Source organism: Calliphora vicina, chromosome 3 (assembly GCF_958450345.1).
Source record: "Calliphora vicina chromosome 3, idCalVici1.1, whole genome shotgun sequence".
Classification (NCBI taxonomy): Eukaryota; Metazoa; Arthropoda; class Insecta; order Diptera; family Calliphoridae; genus Calliphora; species Calliphora vicina.
Genome location: NC_088782.1, coordinates 70,267,416 through 70,280,826, shown reverse-complemented (window position 1 = coordinate 70,280,826; position 13,411 = coordinate 70,267,416). Strand labels below are relative to the sequence as shown.

The 13,411-nt window shown below is 31.8% G+C and overlaps 1 protein-coding gene across 1 annotated transcript in view; it reads left to right on the top strand.

Annotated features, from left to right (window-relative positions):
- Positions 1 to 4,157: 4,157 nt before the first annotated feature.
- Positions 4,158 to 13,411, top strand: part of LOC135953129 (uncharacterized) — an 80,293-nt gene continuing 71,039 nt past the window's right edge. Inside the window, exon 1 of the mRNA XM_065502819.1 lies at positions 4,158 to 4,412. The gene's annotated coding sequence lies outside the window, so the exon portion shown is untranslated. The remainder of the gene's footprint in view (positions 4,413 to 13,411) is intronic.

Genomic DNA, 13,411 nt, shown 5'->3' with positions numbered 1-13,411 from the left:
TTTATACCCTTCACATACATTGGTGGCCTTATTGGATATTGAGGGGGCCTTTAACAATGTGACGCCAGAGACGATCCTTTTGGCTCTAGGCGATCTGGATATAGATCAATCTATTATCTGCTTCATAGGTATACTTCTGACCAATAGAGTCATTATCTCTTCTATGGGAACTGCTACTATTTTTAGATTAGCGAACCGAGGCACTCCACAGGGAGGGGTTTTATCTCCACTCTTGTGGAATCTTGCCATTAATACATTACTCATGCAATTAGATTCCATGAAGTGTAAAACTGTTGCATATGCTGATGATGTTGTGGGAAACACCTGGACACATTATCACAATGCCTACAAACTTCACTTAGTACACTCAGCCAGTGGAGCACTGCTAGTGGACTGGGTGTGAATCCTGGGAAAACGGAGCTTGTGCTTTTCTCCAGAAAGTACAAAATCCCCTCGTTCCCACTACCGCGCCTTAACGGAGTGGAACTTAAGCTCTCGGATAGTGCTAAGTATCTGGGAATTATTCTAGACTCTAAGCTATCCTGGAGCCAGAATATTCATGCGAGAGCATCCAAGGCGGCTATCGCCATATATGCCTGCAGAAGGGCCATTGGGAGTACCTAGGAATGCGAAATGGCTTTTCGACATGGTGGTTAAGCCCATACTAATGTATGGAGCACTAGTTTGGTGGGAGGCTCTGAGTAAATCCACCTACTGTGGGATAATTGAGAGAATCCTGCGAATATCTGCACTAATGATTACGGGTGTGCTGCGCAGTACTCCGTCTCGTGCTCTGTTTGTAATGATGAACTGGCTACCGGCTGATCTAATGGCCAAACAATTGGCCATAAATTCGGCGGTTAGGTTAAGTACTGTTGGAGCATGGAAGTCCAGATGTACTGGCCATGCGTCTATTTTGGGTAGTATATCTTATCTTCCTGTTAATATTGATTACTGCACTCCCTTACCCTTTATTGACAGGCGCTTCTCTGTGTCATTGGCGGGCGAGTCTCCTTTCTCTATGGACATGCTTGTCATATACACAGATGGCTCCAAGTCTGCGGATGGGGTGGGTGGTATACAGGATGAAGTACTATAGGCTATTTGGTGTGAATATCCGAATATGTACCGACAGTAAGCCTGCTATCAAATCCCTATCTGGCGTCTACTCGACATCCAGATTGGTACATGAATGCTGGGTATCTCTTAATGAGATGGCGAGACATTCTAACCTGGAGTTATTCTGGGTGCCTGGTCACTCTGGTGTACCCGGCAATGCTATTGCGGATGAACTGGCCAAAAGAGGCTCACGTCTACATATTGACGAGATCGATCACTTGGTCGGTTTACCGCTATCTTGCTGTAAGTCAACTATACAGCGTAATTTATTTGAGTCTGCTCAGCTCAGATGGTCTAATTTGACAAATTGCTCGATATCGAGACTCACTTGGCCCGTATTTGACCATCATAGGTCAATGTCCCTCACGGGGATACCTCGGGCTAGGCTACGAGCTCTGATATCAGTGCTCACCGGGCATTGCTTGATAGGTGCGCATGCTAGAAGATTGAATACTCCATACAATGACTTCTGTAGGAGTTGCCATGATGAAGAAGAGGATGAGACGATTGAACATCTCCTCTGTATTTGCCCTGCCCTAGCAGGGGTGCGGACTGCGACAATAGGTAGTCCATTTTTGCACGGCCTAGCGGATCTATCTACTCTGGATGTCAAGAGGTTGGATTCGTTCATTCGTGCGTCAGGTTGGTTCGGCATTGAACCCATTTCTGAGCATGATCCTTAGGGTAACACAAAGGGACCAATTTAATAGACCCAAGTGAGCTGGTTGATAACAAGCTGCCTTTATAATCTAACCTAACCATACCCTTCACCTTCGTGAGAAGGGTGTATATAAGTTTGTCATTCCGTTTGTAATTTCCACAATATTATTTTCCGACCCTAAAAGTATATATATTCTGGATCCTTATAGATAGCAGAGTCGATAAAGCCATGTCCGTCTGTCTGTCTGTCTTTCTTTCTGTCTGTCTGTTGAAATCAATTTTCTGAAGACCCCAGATATCTTCGGGATCCAAATCTTCAATAATACTGTCAGACATGCTTTCGGGAAGCTTCCTATTTAAAATCAGCAAATGGCTGAGATATGAGGAAAAAACCAGGACAACCTCGATTTTTGACCTACATACATACATATGTATATCTGGATAACTAAGTCATTATTATAGACAATATGGATATCTAATGATTGATATTTCAAAGACCTTTGCAACGACGTATATAACGCCAAGATATGTCCATCTGTATGTTGAAATCAACTTTCCGAATACATCAATATATCCGATATAGACCCGATTTGAAATATTTTTGATCTATATCTGGATTATTAAGTCATTAATACAAGTGGATAACACGGATATTTAATTATAGATATTTCAAAGTTCTTTGCAACGACTTACATATATAACGTAAGTCGGACCTGCAATAGCTCAAAATCGGGAAAATATATTAAACGGAATTTTTTTTTCAACTACAACATTTTTTTAGAAATTAAAATAAAATTAAAAATTGCCATAAAAAATGTTCACTAATAAATTAAAAAAAATAACAATTTAAATGCAAAAATGTTTAAATTTTGTTTACCAAAAAATAATTAAAATTTTTATTATAAAGTATAATTTGGTGAAGTGTATATAAGAATCGGATATAGCCGAATATAGCTCTCTTACTTGTTTTTTGGTCAGTTTTTGCAAAAAAATGTGTTAATAAATTTAAATTAAAATCTCTAAATTCCCAAAACAAAAAATCTAATTTAAAAAAATTACCCTAATATTAATAGCATGATACTGATATTAATATCAAAGTTATCCATTTATATTTGGTCCTGGTGCATAATTCCCTTGCTGTTTTTGTAAACTCCTCAAATTATTTAAGTTTATCGTCTATTAATTTTCTACTTTTTATTAAAAATATTTTTCTTAATTTAGTGGACATCAAAATACAAAAATAAATATATTAATGCTGTCCATGTGCAACATTGTACTATAGGTTAAGTAGTGATCTTTAAATAATGTATGACATTACAATAACATGTGATCAGGACCGTAAAGTAACGGATTTGTGAAAATTAAATCGACTTTGCGTCATTGCTGACTGTTATTCATGGACTTTATTCCGATTGATATTTTGTAATATAATGTAAATACATAATAGGATCCTTTAAAAGCCACAAGGGAGATTTTTATTGATTGAAATCGAGTTTCAAAATTAAATTTAAAAAAAATATTGGAGTATTTACAAAAGTTTCAGTTTGTAAGGACTATTAAAGGTTAAAAAAATTAATTAATAATTCAATTATAAATATCATATTAAATTTCATCTCGTAACAATGCATTTTTTCCTTATTTTGTAAATTATTTTAAAAAAAGGAAGGAAAATCAAATTTAAAATCATTTTTCATTGAATTTGATTTAAATCAGCAAAAGTTTAATCATTGTTGCAATAATTCAACAATGAATGAATTATTTTCAAATAAAAGCCATTGAAAAGTTGTTAAAAAATTAGCTTAATTGGAAGGATTTTATTGAAATTAGGTATTTTTAAATTCTGAATAAAAGCTCAAATTGAATTAATCTATCATAAGTAACTTTTTATTCAAATGAGTGATGGATGTTTCATTTCACCATTTTTCCTAAATCATACAGATCTACTTTCAGCGCTACAGGGCTTTAGAATTGATGCAAAAGTCTGGGATAGCCAGATAGTATTTTGGAAATGCTGATTTTTGGGTGTGTAAGTTTTTATTTTATTTTTTGATTTTCCTCACAACATTCATTGAAGATGGTCAGTATTTTATTGCATGTTCAACTTAAATAAAAATCTAGAACTAAGTGTAAACTAAATGCCCTTAATTATTACTACAACAAAAAATAGCTTGCACCACTAGCAGAACGAATAAACAACTTGTAGATAAATGCAATAAAAAGTTAAACCCAAAACCACTGGGATTCCTACACTCGAAACAAAACACCCCAAATTGTGAAATTCAAATTCCCTTTAAATGAGAGCACAAATCGGCACAACTGGTAACGCTGCTTGCGCAATTGTGTGGAGTGCATTTTTCCATAAAGAGCTTCGAATATTCGCTCAGTTTTGTTCGGTCTTCTGAAGGAATCAGTCGTTTAAAACGTTTTCATCCTCAAAGCTTGAATTTATTTTTGTTAAAAACTGTGAAAAGTGAATTCTAAAAGGAAACAACAAAAAAAATCTTTAACTTATACACAAAAAATCCAAGTCCATATAAAGAAATATTTGAAAAAAGTGCTAAAAGTTAAAACTAAAGAAATCTAGTAGATTTTTTTGTGTACAAAACTGAAAGAACTAAAATCAATAATAAAAAGTAATAAATTTTATTTATTTAAGCTTTAAGTTTATTGTAATTTAATTGTTAATAAATGTTTTTTTTTTAAATGCTTACTTTCCTACAATAGTATACAGAATTTTCTAATGTTCTAATGTTTTTTTTTTGTGAATTAGAAATTGCCATAAACAAAACGAACGAAATTGGAAATTGTATGTAGAGGTACACATTTGCAATAATAAAGTAATTTAATACGATTTCTGTATGATTATTTCTAATTTAATAATTGTAGAAGTAAAATAAATTTTCCACTTCTACTAAATGTCGTTTTAATCAGGAATCCCTTTGCTGGGGGTATTTTTTTCTTATTGTACTTTGCCTGGCTGCCTGCTTAAAATCGATAAATTGCTGCCACATTGTTCTTGTTGTTCTTCCTTTTTATTTCTCCACCACTTCTGTTTCGTGTTCTACTATTGTTGGTAACTTATATACAACAACATACATTCATACACATACTTAAGAGAATAGTAGTGCCAGCTCTGTGTATTAAATACAAAAACAAACATTCAAACTTACTTGCGTACAAACAAACAAACCTACAAACATTTTTGCGTACATACACACACACACACACGAATATTTACTCACCACCATACATACCGCTATAAATGAAAAACATACAAATTCTCGTACATTTTATAAATGGGGAAGGACAACCATGTGATAAATCAGCAGAGTTGGGGTATTATTTATCTCTTTTTGTGTGTTTTTTTTTTGTTGTTGCATAAATTGGTAAATAGCCTAAAAACGTGTTTTTTATTGTTTATATAGGATATTTTCGAGAATGAGAATGGCTGGAGTGAAATTCTAAGGCTCCGAATTTCTTACAATAGAATTGTGTACGCATTTTATTTTAAGTTTTAGTTAAGGAAACAAATCTTGGTAAGAAGTTCAAAGGCCTTAAAATTATTATATAATTTATATGAAACGCTTAATCATTGAAAAATTGCTTATAGAACATTTCTTCACCTCACTTTGAAAATGTTTCCATAAAAATATTTTAAAAATAGAATTTATACAAAAAATTTTCCAAATAGGTAAATTTACAATTAATTTCAAAACATTAGACAAATATTCCCTTAAATTAAATTATTGAATTTTATTCAATATCAGGCTTGAAAGTAATGGGTATCCATATCAGGATTTTAAATGTTTTAGAGTATGAAATATTTCGTTTTGGATATAATTAAACAATTTCGAGGAATTTGAGGAAAAAAGTATTTAATAACCATAAAAAAATCAATAACAGGAATTTATTTCCAGTTCTTGGGATAGAAAATACAGATTTTAAATTACACATATGGGGCATTTCATGTCAAGTGAACCAACTTTTGAAATCGATGTCTTCCTATCGCGATAAAATTTGCACTAAGGTTAGATTTTGCAAAAAAAAAGTAAAAAATTGTATGTCCTGAGTTACAAATTATTTATTTTCATAGATATCCCACTCGCATCCCACTAAGCGACCAAAAGGATCTTCAAGGAAAATATCTCAGCTATTGTTTGAGCTAAAAAAATTAAAAAAGGTCCATTTTGAAAAAAAAGTCAACAAAGTTTTTGATTTTGCAAAAAATTACACGGGAGTTTTTCACTTTTCTCATTTTTCCTGTTCAAATTCAATTTCAATGGGAAAAAACTCCCTTGGAACAAACTCCCGATGATTTTTTTTATTTATAATTGGGTTGTGTATATTTTGAGTTACAAAATATTTATTTTCATAGATATCCCACTCGCATCCCACTAAGCGACCAAATAGGTCTTCAAGGAAAATATCTAAAAATATCTAAGCTTTATTTTAAGAAAAAAAGGGCCCATTTTAAAAAAAAGTCAAACAAGTTTTTGATTTCGGAAAAAAAATATTAAAATTTTTTTATTTTAAATATTTTTTTCGAAAGATTGAAGAACTATTGGGGACACATTTTGCTAATAACAATAGGTTCTCGACCGATCTTGTTGAAAAATTGTGTCTGATAAAAAATTATTCGAGAGTTTTTCCCATTTTTCCTATTAAAATTCAATGTTAAAAATAAGAAAAGGGAAAAAATTCCCAAGGACTTTTTTAATCTTATTAGAAAGATAGGTTATGTTACATGGGCAGCCACTCGTCAAGCAGCTCACTTGGATCCATTCAAAATTGATCTCATTGATCCCAATCGTTAAATAGCAGGGTATTTATAATACTTTCGTTGTCTCCGAGTTAAACCAATCAGATTCAGTGATGAAGGATTAGATTCGTCTAAGATTCATCTTTGATAGCTTATTCAAGCATGATAGGAATGGGATTCAGATGATGCGTTCCCTCAGGTTTGTCAGACCCGGACAGTCTACAGTCCTTGTACCGTAGGTCCAGTCTTCTAGCATGTGTCCCAATTATAACTGTAATAAAGGAGACAATTAGGTTTATTTGCTCACGATGGAATTCCATAAGTAAATTCGTCCTGCTGGCATCATATACGGGCCAGGTCGTCCTTGTTGCAGCACAGCAAGGTTCATTGGACCACCTGTTTTGTGTAGTTTCAAATAGTTTCTGCTGTACAGCCATCTTGCATTTAACAAGGGAATATTATAAAGCAGATCAGTATACATTTTGATTCTATGATAAAATAAGTATTTAAAACCTTTTTTTCTCCTTGTAAACTTATTTTCAAAATTTAAAGCCAATGAAGCTCGAGTTACTATTATCCAATCATCATAGTATTTTGCAGAATGAATTTTAACAATTCAAAGAATAATTCCAGGGTGTGTTACTGCCGATATCTTTTTTTTTATATATACAAACTTGAAGAACTCGAATAGTGAAGTTAACTATGACCTTTAATATCTTGACATTATATTTGTCATTTAGAAATTTTTAGCAAATTTTCATATCTTTCATTTCAAGTCGTTGTTAGGTTTTCACCGTATTACCTCACAAGACTAATTAATTATTTAGAGCATGTTTTGTTTGAAACTTTGGTTTCTATGCGCGTACAAAAATTAACAACACAAAAACTTTTTTGCCCAAAAAAATTATATTTCTAAAACGACTACGCAGATTAAAATAAACTTTCAGTCTTCGTTAAAGGTAATTTTATTGCGGAATTTCGGTTTTTTCAGTTTATTCAATAAACTTAACCGTTTATGAGTTACGCGAATATATGTTGTTCAACCTCCTCCATTTTCGAAATAACGGTATATCTCAAAAACAAGAGCTAACCTAAAAAAACGATTAGCACCATTGGATTCAGCTTACTCGAATTAGGTTACCCCGCTTGACAGATAAAAAAGTTTAAAATTCGAGCACTGTGTTATTCAGGGTTATTCCTGATTTCACTTTCACCATTCACCTTATTTTTCAAAGCACAATTATAACAATTGTATCTAATTTTCTCAGAATTTCTTATTAGAAATTTTTACACGTAATTTGTTTAACCTTAATTATGTATATAATTTTCGAAATTTTGTTTTATATTATATTGTTGTAATTATGCTTTCAAAAATAAGGTGAATGGTGAAAGTGAGAACAGGAATAGCCATGATTATCTATTTTGCTTTTTCCATGACTGCACTTAATAATGTCAAAAATCTAAAAAATTCCACAACTTTGCCTTTTTAAAAGAAATATTCTTACGTCAGTTTAAAATCACGCCTAAGCCGATAAGACCAACAAATTCCCTAAAGCCAACTAATAAACAATGCACAGATATCTCTTCAGTCATTTAGTTTATCTGTCTATAAAGTAGGTAAAGTCGGTAAACATAAAATGTTTATCAGTCTACTTGTTACCACAACAAGACATTTGCAATCGTTGAAGCACTCCCTGCACCACAAAGGAGAAAATATTGCATTAACGTTTATTTTATTATGAAATACGTTAAAATAGTATTTACTCAAACTGATTTTATTACTTGTTTAAGCTGGGTTAAAATTTATCAGATCAAATATTTTGAAAATGGGTGAATTATATATTTCAAATTGATATGAGAACAAACAATTCAAAACTTTCACAATTGGTCTGTTCCAAAACTAGTCAGATTTAAAGACTTTAGTCAGGAAAAGAAATAATTTAGCTTATTTTAATGCAATAGCTTATTTTAATGTATAGGTTACAGCTGTATTTAAATTACATAATGACCCAACCCATTTTTTTCTTAAAAAAAGAATGTCAACCCAGATATGCTGATTGCTTGAGCATGATCATTTTAAAATTACTTTTATATTATTTTGGTAGCAAATGAGAAATAAAAAACAGTGCAATTAGAGTTTTTTAAAAATTTATTGAAAAAAGTGGGTTTTTAAGTCGTCCAATATAGAGGACATTGGGGTCACCACAACAAAACTAAAGTGCAATAATGAAACAATCAAGCTACTCTTCATAAATATAAATTCCAAAAAAAAATTGTATTTATTCACTTGTAAATGTAAAAAATTTTACTTTCCGTACATACGAGATATGTCCATAATGACTGAATATGGGCATTATGAAAATATCACAAATTAAAAATTCAATAACTCAAAAATAGTAGCAAAAAATAATGCGATCACACAATCTCCTATGAGGTATTGGTGAATACTAAGTATGTGAACCAAAAAATGGTATTTTGATAAACGTGACATATCCTATAAACAATAACTACGTGTACTACATGTATTACAGTAGGCATATCTGGGTTAAATTGCATATTGAACATATTTTTCCTAAAAACATTGTGGACTTTAAAACACCCCTAGAATGTCAAATTTGTTTATCACTCGTTTGATTAAACTGTTTTGAGAATAGAAAAAATGGCATTTATTTTGACAATTCTATAATTTCTTTAATTGATTTGTTTTCGTGTTTTCAAATAGTAATAAGCATTTGAATGCCCAAGTTCTATTATGAAATTAACTCTATTATTTAATTTATCATAAAGTTAACATGTGTCTGCATGTTCTTTAGAGGTCATATAAATAATATGCATTGTTTGTGATTTAATAGTCCAATCAAAACATTTTAATTTAATTGAAGATTTTGAAAATTTTTGTGAAACCGAAATCGAAAATTGTTAATGATAGCAATTATAGAGCAATAAAACTAAATTTGCAAAAATCATGTGACCTTCTGTCCTTGGAATCACAATTATAAATTTTAAATATCTATCTAGACAGAATTACAGAACTCATTTTTAAACAAGGAAGATTTATACCAACCTTTTGAGTTAAGACCCATTTGATACATAGACTTAAGAAGATTCAATAAATTAAAACTTTCAAAACCCTGGATTCATACCTAAATCCTGTTTGATAAAAAAAAACTCAACAATTTGATCACAATTAGGGATGCCAATCCTGAAATCCCGATACTGAAAATCCCGGGAAATTTTTTCGGGATTATGAAATCCCGCATGACATTTTGGAAGATTTTTGAAGATCCCAAAATACCTAGAAAGCTTAATTTCAGCATACTTATAATACTAATCTGGTTTCAAATCCTAACGGAGTCAGATTTTTTAATTTCAATCAGGGATCAACAGGTCTCCCTTGCATTGATAGTCATATACACAAGTTTATTAATAATATCGCGTTAACTATGAACGAAACAAAACTTTTCGACCAAAATACAAAGTTTAAAATTCCTTAAAATGTTTAAATTAGCTATGGTCAGGATTATATCGAAATAAAAAACGAAAAATGCCGAGATTTTTAAAACCCTGTCTCATTTGGTTTTCCTAATCACAATGCTTTTGTTTATCGAATATTCAAACCTTTTCGAATATTCATTCATAGTTTACAGTTAGCATGCATTCCCTTCCCATTTGCAAAAACAATTTTATTATATAGCACGTTTTTTATTTATTATTGAGTTAGTTTTTTTCGTACTCTTCCATCTCTGTAGTATCCAATGTGTATGTTTGTCATTAAATGTGCGAGTCAGAGCTGATAGAGTGGGGAAAATAACACTGCAATGTGTTGATACGCCAAAGTCTACTTCAATTAAATTGTTGGAAATTGTATTGTATTGCTGCATATTAGATTAAAATTTATATTATTTCTTGTTGTTTTCTACTCAGGTCTGATGGGTCCATTCATCTTAATTAGATGTGGGGCCACCCACTGTCCCATAGCTAAAACCATATTGGTTTCATAGTCGAAGTTAAGGCCCAAACACATAGAATACTTTCGCTTCAACTGTGACTGACAGCTACAGTTCAATCAGTACAGCCAACTTTAGCGCAACGTAGAAAAGTTGGGTTGTTTTTTTAACTTTGAAATATGTAAAGTACGATAAACATGTGTTGCTAAAGAACTGATTGAGTTAAATTTGTTTCGCCAATGTGTGCTTTAAAATAAAATATGGGAAACATTAAAAAAAGACTAAGGTCGCGGACGAACTTGCGAAATAGATTATGGAGTGAACTTGGAGTTAACGGCATTAGGTATAAGACCTCCAATCTGTCACTATTATATGATAATCAGGCCTCTCACACATTTTGTTCGGAATGGTTTCAATTCCGTAGTTTTTATTCCGATCGATTTCGTTTTAGGTTCTTCAGATTCCGTGTAACTTATTAATTCAAAAAATATTTAATAATTCTATACATATTTCTGATTTTAATTTGACAACGTTTTTAATATTAAAACAAATGTACAGAAATTTTTAGAAAAACAAAGAAATATTAAGAAGCAAAATGCGAAATTAATTGTGACAGGCCTGAATATCTGAGAGGTATTTGAAAACGAACTGCAAAGTTTCATATATCCCAAATTTGACTTGACATGATCCAGAATGCAGTCCGGTGTAGTCTGAGGATCTTTGTAGGTGTGATAAGGGATTACTGTCCAATAAGGGCTAGGATTAGTAAAACAGATAATGGCACTCCCGATTGCAATCGATGAGATTGAGGCTATGGAACATACTCATATAATCTGTCATAGACCAAGTATTAAATATCTGAACAAGACGTATTATGTTTCTTTAGGAGGATTAGATGGCTTAATAATGTGAGAGTGTGAATTATAGGAGTTCAAAATTCCTACTACATAAACACAATTTTAAAACAATTTAGTTTTTCGAAGTTAAATCAATCCGTAGCAGTCTCTCAAGCACAAACTAATTTATACAATAATGGATCACAGCTCTAGTTAAGCTTTTTTAAAGATCGAACTGATCTCACAATTTAGTTGTTTTGCTATTTGATTTAAGAAGTGTTTTGAATAAGTTTATTTAAATAATGAAATTTAATTAATCCCAAAACGCGTTTATTTCAAGAACTCAGATCTTGATTTGAGCTCGTATTGATGTGATCCAAAAATAATATTTATTTAATAATGACAGATCAAAAATGCTCTTACTTCTGTATTTCGGAAAAAATATAGCGATGATAATGACGAGGCGAAAAGTAAACTGCTCTCTTGTAAACCACTTATGCGTAAAATATTTTTAACTAAATGAGAATTATATTATTCAGCTGGTACTAATAATTACTGTTTCTTGCTTAATTCATGATGTGGACAAAAAAAGTACCAAAAAGGATTAAAAACAGAAAAATACATTTTATCCGAAATTATCATACCTCCATTATTGGTGCCTCCAGTCATACAGAAATAAACTATTTGGAACTCGAACGTGAAGGTGTAGATTTGGCCAAATCCAAATAAAACAAGTCTTTCTTGAGAAAATGAATACAGACTTGAATCGTTTAAGACATATGTATGTCATAAAAAATTCCGCAAAAATGGTGTATTTTCATATTCCAAGAGGGAAAAGATAAATTAGTACTTTTTCTCCTAATAGTACATTTTTATTCGATTCTAGTTTAAAATAATTGTCGACATAAAAGTTGGCTGATATGCTTCTGAGTAAAGGTATTAATGTTTTGTAAAAAGGCACTTTTTCATCCCTATTTTGAACCACTATTTATCGACTTATAGCCACGTTTATGTTTTAGTTCATTTTCCTACGATTGGTCCACGAAACGCATCTGATTTAATAGTGTCTCATATAATAATTGTTTTGATATCAAAGCGGCATCGCCAAAAAGTTTTTCTCTTAATACCGGACTTTTGGTCGGACAAAGGCGTTTTAATTTCCGACTCATGGAAAAATTACATTTATTAGTGTATAATTTCAAAACCAAAAGTGATTAATAGCTACCGTTTAAGGTCGTATATTTAAATTTAAGCCCAAATAGAAAACCAGAACATCTAAAGAAGAAATTTATTTTTAAGTATTTCTAAAAATATTTGTAAAAAGTACAACTAGAACAATTTGCAATTTGTGTTTTGCATATCTGATGCAATGTAGATACCCAGCTGTTATGCAAGTAGCCAATGTAATTATCACTAATGTCTGATCACTTGGCTGACTCCAATTTATATATTTTGGGGGCATTTGACTCGTATGTGCTCTTTGAAGTGCAGAAAAAAGTCAATTGGTTACTTTATACATCCCAGGTAATCTAGCGTGATGTCAATTGTCACTTAAGTGTCTCTATGTAACCTAAAGTGTAGTCACTTTAAACGTTTTGTGAGTAATTCGTACAAACTGGTTTTATACAAATTGTATTGACATAATTCTCATACAGTTTATTTATAAATCAATAGTCACTTTAGTGTCTCTTAGTAACCAATAGTGAAGTCGCTTTAAATCATTATTTTGTACTGCACTTTAAAAGGTGGTTATTTTACCCACCAGAAGCAATCTGTTGGAGAGTTCTCGAAGGAAGGTTTCATTACAAGCAATCGTTTTTTTAGCTGACTTTTTGAGGTCAATTAGCACCCGTACATGTTAAAATAACTAGTTATGTAGTAGAACAAGTTACCAGTTAGGTAGTTAGTAAGATAACTGATTATATTTAACCATAATGTTAATCCAATAAGTAGACTACTTTGGGCCAGCTATTAGAAAGTCTCATTGTAATCAGAAAGGGTCAAGGACATGCACGTGTTAAAATAACTAGTCACGTAGCTATTGAAGTAACTAGTTCCCACCCTAAATGATGGGTAAAATCACTAGTTCG